This window comes from Danio rerio, chromosome 4, assembly GCF_049306965.1.
Source record: "Danio rerio strain Tuebingen ecotype United States chromosome 4, GRCz12tu, whole genome shotgun sequence".
Lineage (NCBI taxonomy): Eukaryota > Metazoa > Chordata > Actinopteri > Cypriniformes > Danionidae > Danio > Danio rerio.
In genome coordinates, this window is record NC_133179.1 from 75845733 (window position 1) to 75860000 (window position 14268).

The 14268-nt window shown below is 43.4% G+C and overlaps 1 long non-coding RNA gene across 3 annotated transcripts in view; it reads right to left on the reverse strand.

The window, feature by feature from the left end:
• si:zfos-2131b9.2 overlaps positions 1-14268 on the reverse strand; it is a 26939-nt gene continuing 12671 nt past the window's right edge. For all 3 annotated transcript variants that reach the window (XR_012402888.1, XR_012402887.1, XR_012402889.1), the window contains 8 exons: positions 9437-9497; positions 8189-8329; positions 5605-7444; positions 5266-5439; positions 5006-5179; positions 2407-2580; positions 2216-2262; positions 1-1847 (listed from right to left, as the gene is read on the reverse strand). This is a non-coding gene — a long non-coding RNA (si:zfos-2131b9.2). The remainder of the gene's footprint in view (positions 1848-2215; positions 2263-2406; positions 2581-5005; positions 5180-5265; positions 5440-5604; positions 7445-8188; positions 8330-9436; positions 9498-14268) is intronic.

A 14268-nucleotide genomic window follows, 5' to 3' on the forward strand; every position in this document is an offset into this window, starting at 1 on the left:
TTTCCTTTTTAATTTTAATATTTTACTGAAATCTAAATGTGGTTAAAGCACATCAGCACCCATGAAAAATCTCAAGCGTAATCTTTAAAACTATGATTTTATGTCCTTAGGGATTGACAGAAGACTGTGATACAACACAATTAGTGAAGAATTAATAAAACTCTTACTTTCCACTGACCGAAAATCATCCACCCGCACAGTTGAGTAGTGGACAGGCCCAAACTAAAAGTTGTATATTTGTCTTGGAAAAAATAGGTTTTTAAAACAAATTTCGTAAATAGTTACAAATAACTACAACCCCTAATCAGAAACAGTTGGCACAGTGTGGAAAACACGAAGAAAGAAATTAGTTATTTCCAGATGTACTGTGACTTGTGTTTCACTGCATACAGTATGAACACAGAACATTTGAAGTTCTCTGACTCGTAGTGTGTGATCGGCGATCTGTCCTTTATTCAAGTGGAGTTGAAGTTTTACCCAATAATGCTACAAACAGAACAAATTTTATCGACTCGCCTTCAACTTTACTGTCCATTCCGGTCTGCTTGCATCAAACAGCATGGGATCTATGCTGTAAGAAATGCTGCAGACACAGAGGAAGTTGCGGAGGAATTGCAGTCAAAATAAAACTCCATCTAACACTGATGTCTCTACGTTGTCATCTCATGGCTTTCAATGGTCGATCAATGGCAGAGGTGATCATAGTGATCAGTGAAGGTTCCACAGAAAGATGTTTGGCCCGTGATAGAGATTATTCGAGACCATGGCCATCCCTGGTTCACTCTTGTCAAGAAGCCTTCGTCCTGTAATCCGCACAGCTCAGACTTTTCTGGGCTCGGTGGCATCTGGGATGGACCATCACACAGTGGAGACATGCACTGTGCTCAGATGAAGCAGTATCTCAGGTATTTTGGGGGAGAAATGGACGTTGTGTGCTCCGGACCAAAGAAGAAAAGGATATTCCAGACAGTTACAGGTAACAAGTCCAGAAGCCCAGCTCTGTCATGGTCTGGGGTTGTGTCGGTGCTCTTGGTGAAGGTGACCTGCTCTTCAGTGATGCTTCAGTAATGCTGAACAGCACAGAGAGATTCTGGAGCTCAAGATGCTGCCTTCTGCTCCAGAGATGCCCATGCAGAGTCCAACAGGACAATGCAGAACCACATTCAGCTCACATTACAGAGTCCTGCTGCAGAGGAAGAGGAGACAGACACTTTTTATTTGTGTTTTCCATACTATTCCAACCTTTTCTGATTTGGGGATGTATATTTTAAGGTAACATAGATACAATTTTGGGAGCAGATGCAACCTAAGGTACTCATCTCATCAACACAGTTTCACTGATGATCCAGAATAAACCCAGAACCCAGGATAGAGCGGCTCAGTGAATGTGGTCTGGACTGAGTGGATGAGGATGGTTGTGTCTTCACTGATGTTGTAGAAGATCAGAGTTCCTGCACTGTGATCCACAAACACTCCTATTCTCCTGCTGATCGGCTCTACTGGCAGAGGATTCTTCATGTTATTGTATCTGAATGAGAAACTGGAGGGAGAGCTGCTCAAACACCAGGAATGATCATTATTTCCAAACCAACACTCTTCTCCGTATCCCTTCCTCAAGATGCGCTTATACGACACTGCTATTAACACGTGATCTCCGCTCCAGTCAACCTCCCAGTAGCAGCGTCCACACACACTCTCTCTGCACAACACCTGAAGAACACAATCAAATCTGTCTGGATGATCAGGATACGGCTGATTCTCTCTCACACCGGTCACCTCTCGGTTCTCCTCAGACAGAATGAGTTCAGTGTTGGCTGTGTTTGGGTCCAGTGTGAGGAAACAGGCATCTGAACACAAGAAGAGACACATTTATAACACAACAACACTCACATTTCCAGTTCACATGATATATGTAATGTGATAAATATTGATGTTACGGTATATATGTGATTTAGGCTGCATGACGTAAGGAATTCATGTGATGCAATCTATATAGAGATTCAGAATCCACCCAAGGTTCTACAAAAACAGCGTGGTTTAAAACATTAATCCTTTAATAACATGTGCCCTTAATATGCATGCAAAGCTGTACATTACATTTACAATTACAATTAATCACCACCTGAAAATAGGATATTCTGAGTTTAAAAACATTGTGTGTGAGTGAGTGTGTACTGTGTGTGTAGTTTGATTGTGTATATGTGTGTTGACATACATTTGTGCAGTCCTGCTGTAATCATCTTCTCTCCTCCATGATCCACACTGTACACACACACAGATTCACATTCAGTCAATAATGTACTGTAATAAACTTAAAATGTTCCAATTTTGTCACAACCAGCTACAGAACATGTTGGCATGACAACTCCTTTACATGACGGCATATGCATCTGCTCCTCCACATACTTGAGTGTGTCCAGTGTGTAGTTTGGATCCTCCAGTTGTTCAGAGAGCAGCTTGACTCCTGAATCTCCTGGATGATTGTAGCTCAGATCCAGCTCTCTCAGGTGTGAGGGGTTTGAAGTCAGAGCTGAAGACAGAAAACCACAGCCTTCCTCTGTCACCATACAGCCAGACAACCTACAAACACACACAAACACATTAGTCTGGCAGACAGACATCACCAGATAGCAACTGAGCATGAAGCTGTGCAGAGGCTTGAGGTTTTGGTTGGGAGGCCAGCCAAGAGTGCATTGCATTAGTCTAGCCTGGACAAGATTTTTAAATGGCAGACCCAAGTTATGTAGATGGAGAGGAGAAGCAGACCTAGAACAGCCCTGAGGTTCCTCAGTAGCAGTACCCCTCCAAGACACCCTTGATGACCTTCCTTAGAGGTAAGAGCTGAACCACTGGAGTACAGTTCCCAAGATACCCAATGTTCTGAGCGATCGCCTACGGAATTTTCTGGTTAATCATGTTAACAGCAGCAAATAAATCCTACAAAGTGAGCACTGAGGATTCGGATGCAGCTCTTGTGATTCTCATGTCCAAAAGACTGTCTAGTTTCAAGTGTTTTCAATAAACTGCAGGAAGGATATTCACTCCTATAATCATCTGTAACTGTCTAAAAGTGTTTGAGTTTGGCTTTGTGAGCACACTGACAGGCAAGACAATGTGTAACGTAAGGGAAGCTGGACAAGGGAGCAGAGAATCCAAGTGCAAGTTTTATTAAGAATCGTCTGGCAGGCACTGCAGGAGCAAACGGGTACATACAGGCAATCCAAAATACATAGTCAAGAATCAGGCAAATGGTACAGGCTGCAGACAAGCGGTGAGGGTCAGAAAAAACAGTAAAGAAAAACAACATACGGAAATGCTTCATAATGCTACAGTATAACGAGACTCAGCAATGTGTGTGGGAATGTGAGCAGTATATATAGTCTGCAATAAGATTAGATGAGCTACCAGATGTGTGTGTGCGCAATCGTCAGAGATCTGGAACAGGTGTGTGTGGTGCATGATGGGATTTGTAGTTCATAAAGTGACAGAATTGTAGTCCAGGTGATGGTGCATGTTTGCCAGCAATCTGCAAGCCTGGATTGTGGGTGATTGTGATTCAGGTTAACTAGTGAGTGTGTGGTTGTTGTTGTGGTGTACCTAATCCTTCCTAGTCTTTTACCACGCAACTTGCCAGATTAAAAATGAGCACTAAAAAAGACCTAACTGCTCCATTCATTTGTGATCCTAGTTTGATCCACACTGACCATATACACCAAAGGTCAACAAAAGTGTCCTAACAATTTACCAGTCACAACAACTTCTGTAGAATTCAAAGTAGGTAAATATTTTATTTGCCTAGTAAAATTTAGGTTACCAGAAAGCTCACAGTATGACACTGTGCTGGAGTATCCTGCCTATTGGATCCCAGACACTTTCGAGCCTTTCCTTTAAACTCACAACTCAGAATAAACAATCAGAAAAATAAAAAAGTGCAATATTCACAAAGACCTTTGTCTGGTCATATTTTACCAATTACACTGAGAGTGTCAGTGACGTGCTCTGGTAGAGGTACGGGATGAACGATCGAGACAGCCGAACAACTAGTTACCTTGTAGGTTTGCTTCTTAGATTAGAAAGGTTTTTGTTTTGTTCCATGGTATCAGTTTTCGAGAGTTTCTTAGGTAAGAGGGTAGATCAGAGTTTTCATACATCTTGGATTTCAGCTCCATGAAGGAATCGGGATATCAACATGATCTTACAGAACGCTTTGAAGATCATAGGAGAGTTAGAAGAGTTCATTTGGTTGTGATAGAAACTTGAGAACATCAGATAGCCAAGGGGCAGAGAGGATAGGGCATGCTGGCCAGATAAATAAAAACGCCAGATTGTGGAGCAGAATGGGTCAGGAGGACAGTTTGGTGGAAGTGACTTCAATCAGAGTGGAGCCTAGATTGGGATAAACTGTGATGCATGGAGGTGAATGAGATGAGTGAAAAGTGAAATTTAGAGTGAGGGGGAAGTGGTCTTGTGTGTGTAGTTGGGTTACCAATACATTGTCAGAGGAGCAGAGGACCTGATCTGTGAAAAGCTGAGGTAGGCACTTTCCTCAGATCAAAAGAGTCTAGCAGAGTGTGGTATTTAGCAGCATGAAGCTTGCCTAGGTGGATGTTAAAATCTCCAAGTACCACCAGAGGAGTCCTATCCTCGAGGAAGGTTGAAAGCTGCATGTGCAATTCTTTCATAAAGCTGCCTTGTTGATCCAGAGGAAGATACACTGGAGAAGTATGTCCATAGGGGGGTGAGAAACAGTAAGAGCCAGAGGACATTAGAGTAGATAGAAAGAGCTGTGATGAATTCTGATTTGTTTCCAGGAGACTGGCAATTCCAGAGACCACTTTTGAAAGTTTGCTAATTGTTGGATGAGACAGGCAAACTAGATATGACTTAAGCTCTACAAATAGTGAATAATAATAGGTAAAGGGTGGCCTGTCTGTGCCATTGCTCAGTGGAGTCATACAGGTAGAGTTGCAGGTCTTTTCATTTATTTTAAATTAAAACCATTTACCTCAGTGTCTCCAGCTTACAGTCTGAACTCTTCAGTCCATCAGAGAGAAGCTGAACTCCTGAATCCTGCAGCTCATTGTTACTCAGGTCCAGCTCTCTCAGCACACAGTTTGAGGATTGTAGAGCTGAAGACAAACTCTCACAGGACGGAGCAGTGACATTACACATGGCCAAGCTAAGAAAGAACAACACAAATTACATTAACAGAGTGATTTTTGGTAATACATATGTTTCAAAATAATCAGGTGCTCGAACTCAGACCTCAGTGTCTCCAGTTTACAGTTTGGGCTCTTCAGTCCATCAGAGAGCTTCTTCACTCCTGAATCCTGCAGGTCATTGTTACTCAGCTCCAGCTCTCTCAGGAACCAGTTTGAGGATTGTAGAGCTGAAGACAAACTCTCACAGGACTGAACAGTGAGATTACAGCACTGAAGCCTGTGTAGAGGACAAAATAAACAACTGTATTAATGTGTTAATCTGGATCACAGATTACTTGAGAAACCAATGATTGCAGTTAAAGAAGGAAATTCACCCATAGAAAATTAAGACCCAGTTAAAAAACTAACAGTGCATAATATTGGTTGTAAAGAAGACTCTTACAGTGCTCTTCTTGTGTTCTTGATCACTGGCATCAGTCTCTTTAGTGCTACATCAGATCTTCTGTACTTCTGCAGTTCAAACTTCTCTTGAGTCTCTTCTGACATCAGGAGCACAAACACCAGACCCGACCACTGAGCAGAGGACAGATCCTGTGATGTGAGATTTCCAGAGCTCAGACTCTTCTGGAGGTCCTCCACAAAGTCATCCTTCAGTTCATTGAGACAGTGGAAGAGGTTGATGGTCCTCTCTGCTGATTTCTCCTCCTCTATTTTCTTCTTGATATAGTCTGTCGTGTCTTTGATGTTCTCAGTTTTGAGCTTCAGTTCTGGCAGAAGCTCCTCCAGGTCACTCTGATTGGACTTCAGGTCACTCTGATTGGACTCCAGTGAGAGACCCAACAGGAACCGGAGGAAAAGGTCCAGGTGTCCATTCTTGCTTTGTAAAGTCTTCTTGACTGCAGCCTTATGAAGGTTTAACATGGTCTTTTTAGACAGTTTCCATATCAGCTTTTTCCAGAAATCAAGAAATGGATTTGCTTTCTGGTCTTTGTAAATATAAAACACATAGAGAGCAGCGAGGAACTCCTGAACGCTGAGATGCACAAAGCTGTAGACCTGTTCCTCTGAATTAGGATTTTCCTCTTGAAACATTCGAGTACATAACCCAGAGAACAGAGACCCTTCCTTGACATCCAGCCCACACTTCTGCAGATCTGTTTTGTAGAAAATCAGATTTCCTTCCTCCAGCTGTTTAAAGGCCAGTTTCCCAAGCTTCAGAACTATGTCATCAAAAGACCTGGGATAGGCTTCCGGGTCAGAATCATTGCTGTATTTTTTTTTCATCTGCTGCTTTTGAGACAGTAAGAAGTTGATGTACATCCCTGTGAGAGTTGTAGGTGTTTTTTTATTGCTCTCTCGAGCCAGAAGAGGCTGAAGAACAGTGAGAGAGATCCAGCAGAAGACAGGGATGTGGCACATGATGTACAGACTCCTGGATTTCCTGATGTGACTGATGATGTTTCCAGCAACCTCAGCACTGCTGTTTTTGATGAAGTACTGCTCCTTCTGTTCATCATTGAATCCTCGCACCTCAGTCACCTGATCAATGTAGTCTCGGGGTATCAGACTGGCTGCTGCTGGTCTGGATGTGATCCAGATCAGGGAAGAGGGCATCAGCTGCCTCTTTAAGAGATTTGTTATTATCTCACTCACTGTCATTTCCTGATCAACATCTATAAATCCATCATCCTCCTCAAATTTCAATTGAAAGCGATATTCATCCAGTCCATCAAAGATGAACATGACCTTCCCTTGTTCTTCAGGAAGAGAGCTCAGTCCTCCAGGTTTAATAGAGAAGTACTTTTTAAGCAGACCTATGAGACTGGACTTTTGTTCTTTAATCAGATTCAGTCTACGGAACGGCAGTGGAAATATGAAGACTATTTCCTGATTGTCTTTTCCTTCAGCCCAGTCTAGGATGAATTTATTGACAGAGACAGTTTTTCCCACTCCTGCAATTCCCAGAGTCAGGACTCTTCTGTTCCGTCGACCTGTGTCAGGCTGAACTTTAAACATGTCGTTACACTTGATTGGTTTATCCTCGGCAGTCTGTTGGTTGTGTCTTGACTCTATCTGTATCACCTCATGGTCATTCTCTCTTCCTCCAGTCTCGTTCTCCACCACATATAGATCAGTGTAGATATCATCCAGAGGCTGCTGATGGCCCTTCTGTGAATTACCAATCAATATCTTCTCATAGTCCTGCTTTAATTTCTCCTTTAGTTCATTACTGGAGTTTGTGTAATCAACAGGAGGAGCTTTACAGTTCTCTACAGCTGCACCTTTACAAGAGAGAGGAAACAGATTTTTTATTAAAGTAAAACATGATTATGTCCTGCGCTTCCCATTACACTAAAAACAATTGCACATATAGTCATTTGTTCCATCCTATAAATGATATGACATATCATACCAGTGTTGCCAATCAGTTGGGCAGTTTTGAACACAATAGTTCGGGTATGAAATGACATAGGTGGGGGTTGAAAATTTGAGTGGTTTTGCAACAGAATGCCCGCCCCCTTCCAATGTGTCTTCCAATTCGGTTTTCTCGTGACCGTCGCAACCCACCCCCCACTTTTCGGTTTCTTGTGACCATCACAACCCCAAAAGAGATCCAATGATGACTTCAACCCACCACACAGACGTGTCAAAACAGCGTATGTTCCTGGTTTTAAGGTTTCTTTGTTGTCATTATGACTACTGTGATCTTACAGTCTGACATGAGAATCATGTTCATGCACAGGCTACAATCAAATAGGAATTAAAGAAAATAAAAATTGCACAGCGAGAGCCGGTGTTCATTTTAATGATGCAATATGCTACCCATCAGATTTAGCTACCAGTGTAAATGTTAATGTGGCTCAATTATTTCAACAGCCATGCAGACTCCTGAAGACTGAGAATGAGGGACTGGAAATTATTACTTCACACAAATCCAATTCCTACATCAACTTTATTAAGAACAGGATAATGTCAATCACAGTTAAGGAGCAGTGTGTCTGAGTGAGCAGAGTGCAGTGATGTACCGGTTCCTGCAGGGTTTGAGCTGTCCTTGAAGTTCACTGTGTGAATGTTGCTTCTAACGATTACACAAGCATTTACATTCGCTCCTGCGTCAGCTTTCACATCAAGAATGATTGCAGAATGAACCCTGCTGCTCCTCTGACCTGCAATAGAGACAAAGATCAACACTGTTTCCTAAAAGACAACTATATTATTACTGATAACACTATTGATAATCCTTTACATTTATACAGCACTTTTCCTTTTTTCCCGTGTGGAATGAGAAGACAGATACTGCCACATGGAAATCCACATCTTCTCACAAAGAACACAGAGTCTCATTTCAGTGGACTGCCAAACATTTGGCGAGCGCAGCATTGTGCTCAGGACTGGAGTAGAAGTGGCTGATGTGAGTTGACAACACATTTGGGTTTTGTTAGCGTTAGTTCTTTAGAGTCGGCTTAGTGTGTCCCAGCCATATGTGGGGGAATCTCCTCAAACATTCTGCACTAGACATCCTGAGGTGTTGAATGACCACAGAGAGTCAGGATCTCAGTTTAACCAAGAGTATCTGGCTGCAGACTTGCACATGCAAGCTGGGGTATGTCTCAGACACATGCACTCAATAGAGATAGTGATGTATAGTCTGGTTTATATTTTGAGTCGAGTGATCGGTGTGACCCACAGCGCATGCCCTGCGCGTTGCCGTGCATTTATACTTCTGCTGCGCTGTTAGTGCTGCTCTGCAGTAACTCTCAAAAAAACTAGCTGGCAGTAGGTGTTTATGTTCCTCTCTGTCAAGTTTCTTCGCTGGTGTTTTGTTTTTTCTGAACGCTACCTTAATGTACAAGTGGCTCAAACTCGCTCATTCAGAGGTGGGAACCGGCGGATGTGCAACAACTTTAATCAGAAGGTAAACGTAAAACAACATCTGGAGCTCCTTCATGGAACTTCAAACTTGTAAACTGCATTGGGCTGGCGCACCTTTTGGTTCTGACCAATCAGAGCTTACGCTACGCGTCGTTGCGATGAGTATTTACATTTTTTGAGATATGTGCGTCAGCGTCGGCGAGAGTCAGCAGACTGAGCCGGAGCATACGGGGGTGCGCTTGCTGCAGAAGTATAAATCGACCTTAAGGGGTAGGGTTAGGGGCAGGTGTACACATTAAAAGCACTGAATGCAGTCTCAACTTGCATGTCTGACATGTGATCTGAAGCACTCTATTCACTGATAGTTTAACGTATATTACTGATATGCTTTGCTTTATTACCTTCGTTGGGTTTGAGCTTCTCCTCCTCCAGCTGGTTAGCAGATGCCATCATCCTTCACTGCTGTTAGACATGAAGACAAAGATTAACCAAAAGACCACTTTTGCTATGGACTAAGGTGTATATATATACACCAAGTTTAAGTATTATTTATGTTTTTGATGAAATTGAAAAATTATACACACAATTGCTTGTACGCTTGTACTTCAGACACAATGACTACAACATGTAACTGATGCACCAACCCCCTGAACCAATTCTGCTCAACAACAGGCACAATTCCTACTTTACACTCAAGTTACAGGATTAAAACACACTTTTATCAAAACCCTACACACAATCCTCTGCATTTGGCACAATTTTTTAATGAAGAAAACCTCTTGTTTTCACAAGGAACACACTGTCATTCAGAATTGTAAGGTCAGTTGCCCTACTTTACATACTAAATCATCACATGGGTAAAGACCTGTCACACATAAGGGTAATTTAGAAATCATTCATACATTCATTCATTTTCTGCCGCTTTCTGGGGCCAGGTCGTGGGGGCAGCAGTCTTAGGAGAGAACCCCAGACTTCCCTCTTTCCAGACACTACCTCCAGCTCCTCCTGGGGATCCCGAGGTGTTCCCGAACCAGCCGAGAGACATAGTCCCTCCAGCGTGTCCTGGGTCTTCCCCGAGGCCTCCTCCCGCTGGGACATGCCTGGAACACCTCCCTAAGTAGATGTACAGGAGGCATCCGAAACAGATGCCCGAGCCACCTCAGTCGACTTCTCTCGATGTGGAGGAGAAGTGGCTCTACTCCGAGCTCCTCCCGGGTGTCAGAGCTCCTCACCCTGTCTATAAGAGTGTGCCCTGCCACCCTTCGAAGGAAACTCATTTTAGCCGCTTGTATGCGAGATCTTGTCCTTTCAGTCACGACCCAAAGCTCATCACCTTAGGTGAGAGTAGGAACATAGATTGACCGGTAAATCGACAGCTTTGCCTTTCGGCTCAGCTCCTTCTTCACCACAACAGATCTGTACATCAACTGCATTACTCCTGCCACTGCACCAATCCGCCTGTCAATATCACGTACCAGCCTTCCCCTCACTCCTAAAATAAAACCCAGAATACTTAAACTCCACCTGGGGTAAGGACTTTCCTCCAACCTGGAGATGGCAAACCACCTCAGTGCATGCTGAAGATCCATGTTCAATGAAGCCAACAGAACAACATCGTCTGCGAATAACAGTGATGAAATGCTGTGGTCACCAAACCGGACCCCCTCCAGGCCAAGGCTGCTCCTTAAAATTCTGTCCATAAAAGTCCAAACTCCTACTCTGTTCATACAAGGATGGCACAGATCACCTCTGACTCCATACTCCCAGAGCACCCTCAACAGAATGCCACGAGGAACACGATCGAATGCCTTCTCCAAGTCCATAAAACACATGAGGACTGGTTGGGCATACTCCCATGAACCTTCGAGCACCCTGGTGAGGGTATAGAGCTGGTCCAGTGTACCATGGCCCGGACAAAAGCCGCATAGTTCCTCCTGGATCCTAGGTTCAACCATTGGTTGGATCCTCCTCTTCAGTACTCTGGCAATTTAGAAATCAGAGCTTTATAAAAGGGCAACAGGTGAGCTCTTCTGTTTTGGAGCAATGGATGCCAACGTTGGAAACAGAGGCAGAGTAGGAAGACTCTGATGAGATCAAAACCTCTTTGGTTCTCCATGTGGTCTAACAAAAGAGTACAGCCAAATGTGAGCAGGTACACTGTAGCATCCATCATCCGGACTTTCCGAAATGAGAATAGGTAAGAAATCTCACTGTACTCAACGAGTACATCACTGTAGTACAGTATTGCCTGTGGACTGTTCTGTAGACTGTGAAAACACTGTGACGTATGTTCCAAGTGTTTGGGAAATACAGTATTTTACAGTGTACTATTTGTATTGCTGAGCTGGAAGATCACCAACACAAGGTGGTCAGGAATGTCTTCTGTTTCAGGAGACTGAAATCATAAACATGGTTCTAGAAAATAACGCCATAACAATACAGCAAATAAAAAGAAAAATAATAGAAACAACAGCATATTTCAAAATATGGATAGGGTAAGCTCATCAACACTGGCCTGTCTCTCGCACAGAAATACTCTGAGGATGAAGCAGGTCTACAGGTTGACGTCTGAAAGCAGTTCAGAAAGAGTCAAGGAATTGTGATATAACAATGTGCAAGTAAGTCCTCTACAGTGCCACAATTGACGCATACTCACAACACTGTATAGATTACAGTATACATACTCTGATTGGGCTTCACAGTAGTGACCTCTCCAGCTCTGTACTACATATCATGTGTGTTTCAGAGAGTCCCTGAGCTAGAGCTGGCTGCAGCGGAGCATCAGGTCATCTTCATTGATGAGGCTGGATTCAACCTCACAAAAAGACGAAGGTGGGGAGGGAATGTCATTGGCCAGCATGCCATTGTTAAAGTCCCTGGCCAGAGTGGTGGGAACATCACAATGTGTGCAGCAAGTAACTGTGCTAACGGAGATCAACATCTGCTGTTTGGTTGAATTCTAGTGCTCTCTACATAACCACAAAGTGTAGGCAGCGAGAAATGAAGGAGCGTTTTGCAGAAACAGTTCAACAACTCACTTTCACGTGGCGAAGCAGGAAACAGTGATTATATTGTAGAGAAATGGATGTGCTTTTTAGAAAACGGTGGAGACTTTCAGATTGAAAGCTGGATTTTATACCCAGGTAGCAAAGAATTCTGGCCCAGATTTGGCATAAAGTTTGTTTGTACACTTTATTGTGCCTCCAGGGGAAATTTTCTGTGGACTCACGGAAAAAGCTGGCACAGCAGGCAATTATCCGGCACTGCACTGCTGAAAAATCCAGCTTAAACCAGCCTAGGCTGGTTGGCTGGTTTTAGCTGGTCGACCAGGATGGTTTTAGAGGGGTTTCTAGCCATTTCCAGCCTGGTCTTAGCTGGTCAGTCTGAGAGATGATCAGCTAAAATCAGCTTGACCAGCCTAGCCAAGCTGGGACTCCAGCCAAAACCAGCTATGTCCAGCTTAAACCAGGCTGGTAAAGCTGGTTTTAGCTGGATTTGGCTGGTCATTTTCCAGCCTGACCAGCTAAGACCAGCCTGAAAATTGCCAAAACCCCTCTAAAACCAGCCTGGTCAACCAGCCTAGGCTGGTTTAAGCTGGATTTTTCAGCAGGGTGGCATACAGCATGTGGGCCAAACATGGCTCGGGTGGCACTGTCTTTAAGGCGGCCCACAAGATTTGGGCCAGATTTATAATGTAGTATTTGGCCCAGATGTTAATAATAGATATGTGGGCCATGTACGTTTGTAGTCTTGAGCTTTATTTAAATACATTACAATTATTTTTAAATTAAGAAGAAAAGTCCACCAATCAGGTCACTTCGAGTAAAAGTCTGCCCACAGTGTGCCTGAAGCGCGACGCTTCATGGGTTTATCAATTTCATCGAAATCATGACAGACCAACATATCTGACCCAGATTAGGTCCAGTTATAAGTTATTAACTTGGCTGATTCTTGACCCAGATATGGTCCATGTTTGGCCCTTGTCTGAAAGCCAGACTTGGTCCAGTCATGTACCGTGATTCACTGTGCCATGTGGGCCAGGCAAAATCTGATTGTGTGTGTCAGAGAAATTGTTCTGTGTGGGAAGTGTTTTAGCAATCGAGAAAAACTGTAAAACCACAATGAGCAGCTCCGCGGCTTCATTTAGGAGCAGTAATCTGCGTTTAAAAGGGAAGTAAATGTAGGACTGCATCATGACGAGTGTCAATATCCACTAATATAAAACAGAAGGTGACTGCGGTGAGCTTTTGGCCATATAGTCCAGCTCCAAGTGTATCGTTATTAAAGTAAAGCGGGTGACAAAATCACTTGAGCAGCAACAAAGAAAGCAGATATCTGCTGATAAGGGAAACTGACAGACGGAGTAGGTTCAGCATCGAGCTGAACAGAGTCTCAGCACATCCTGTGAGGGAGACGCAGAGGAAGTCACTGCAGCTCGTCACCTTGATCTAATGTGCAGCACTTCAGAATGTGTTAAGATGCTGTGCTTGTAATGCATGGGTGTGAGCTCATATGTGTGGGTGTGTTATATGAAAAACAGGAAGCTTTAGCCACAGTATATGTGTGTGTGTGTGTGTTTAGTCTAGTGCCATGAACTGGCAGCAACATCAGACAAGCTGGAGGTCACAGCTGAGTTCAGTGTCAGGGAAATGGGGGCTTTGCGTTTTCCTATTTTAGGGCTCACTTATGTCAGGGTTATATTTATATTATTTCAATTAAAATTTAAGTAATATTTGATAGTTATGTAACCCTGCCGGTCTTACGCCACCCAACCCGCTACAAGCTGGGATCGAACCGCCGACTTTCGGCATGGGAGCCGGTTGCTCTAACAGGGAGGCTAAAGACCATGACCTCTAGCGTCCGCTGCTAGAGCACCTGCACAGCACTCATAGCTGGCCTCTGCTACAGTTACATGTGGATCTGTTTATTATTAGTAGTTGTAATATTTCATATTTAGTTCAGTATTGTTGTGTTCTTATCCTCCTGTGGTTTGGATTATTGTTGTCATGAGAAAATAAAGAGAGGATTTCTCCATTTGTAGCTTTCACCGTCACTGTACAGAGCTGTTCACCCTGCTAAAAAGCCTTTCTGTCTTGTTTCTGCTCCAAATATCTAAAATCAAGAAGCATTATCTAAACCAGCATGTAATATAGTGTTGTTTTCAGAAATAATGAGTCAAAATAAACTCTGAATAAGAGCAGCCGTTCTGCAGTGCAGCAGTAGCATTTTTACC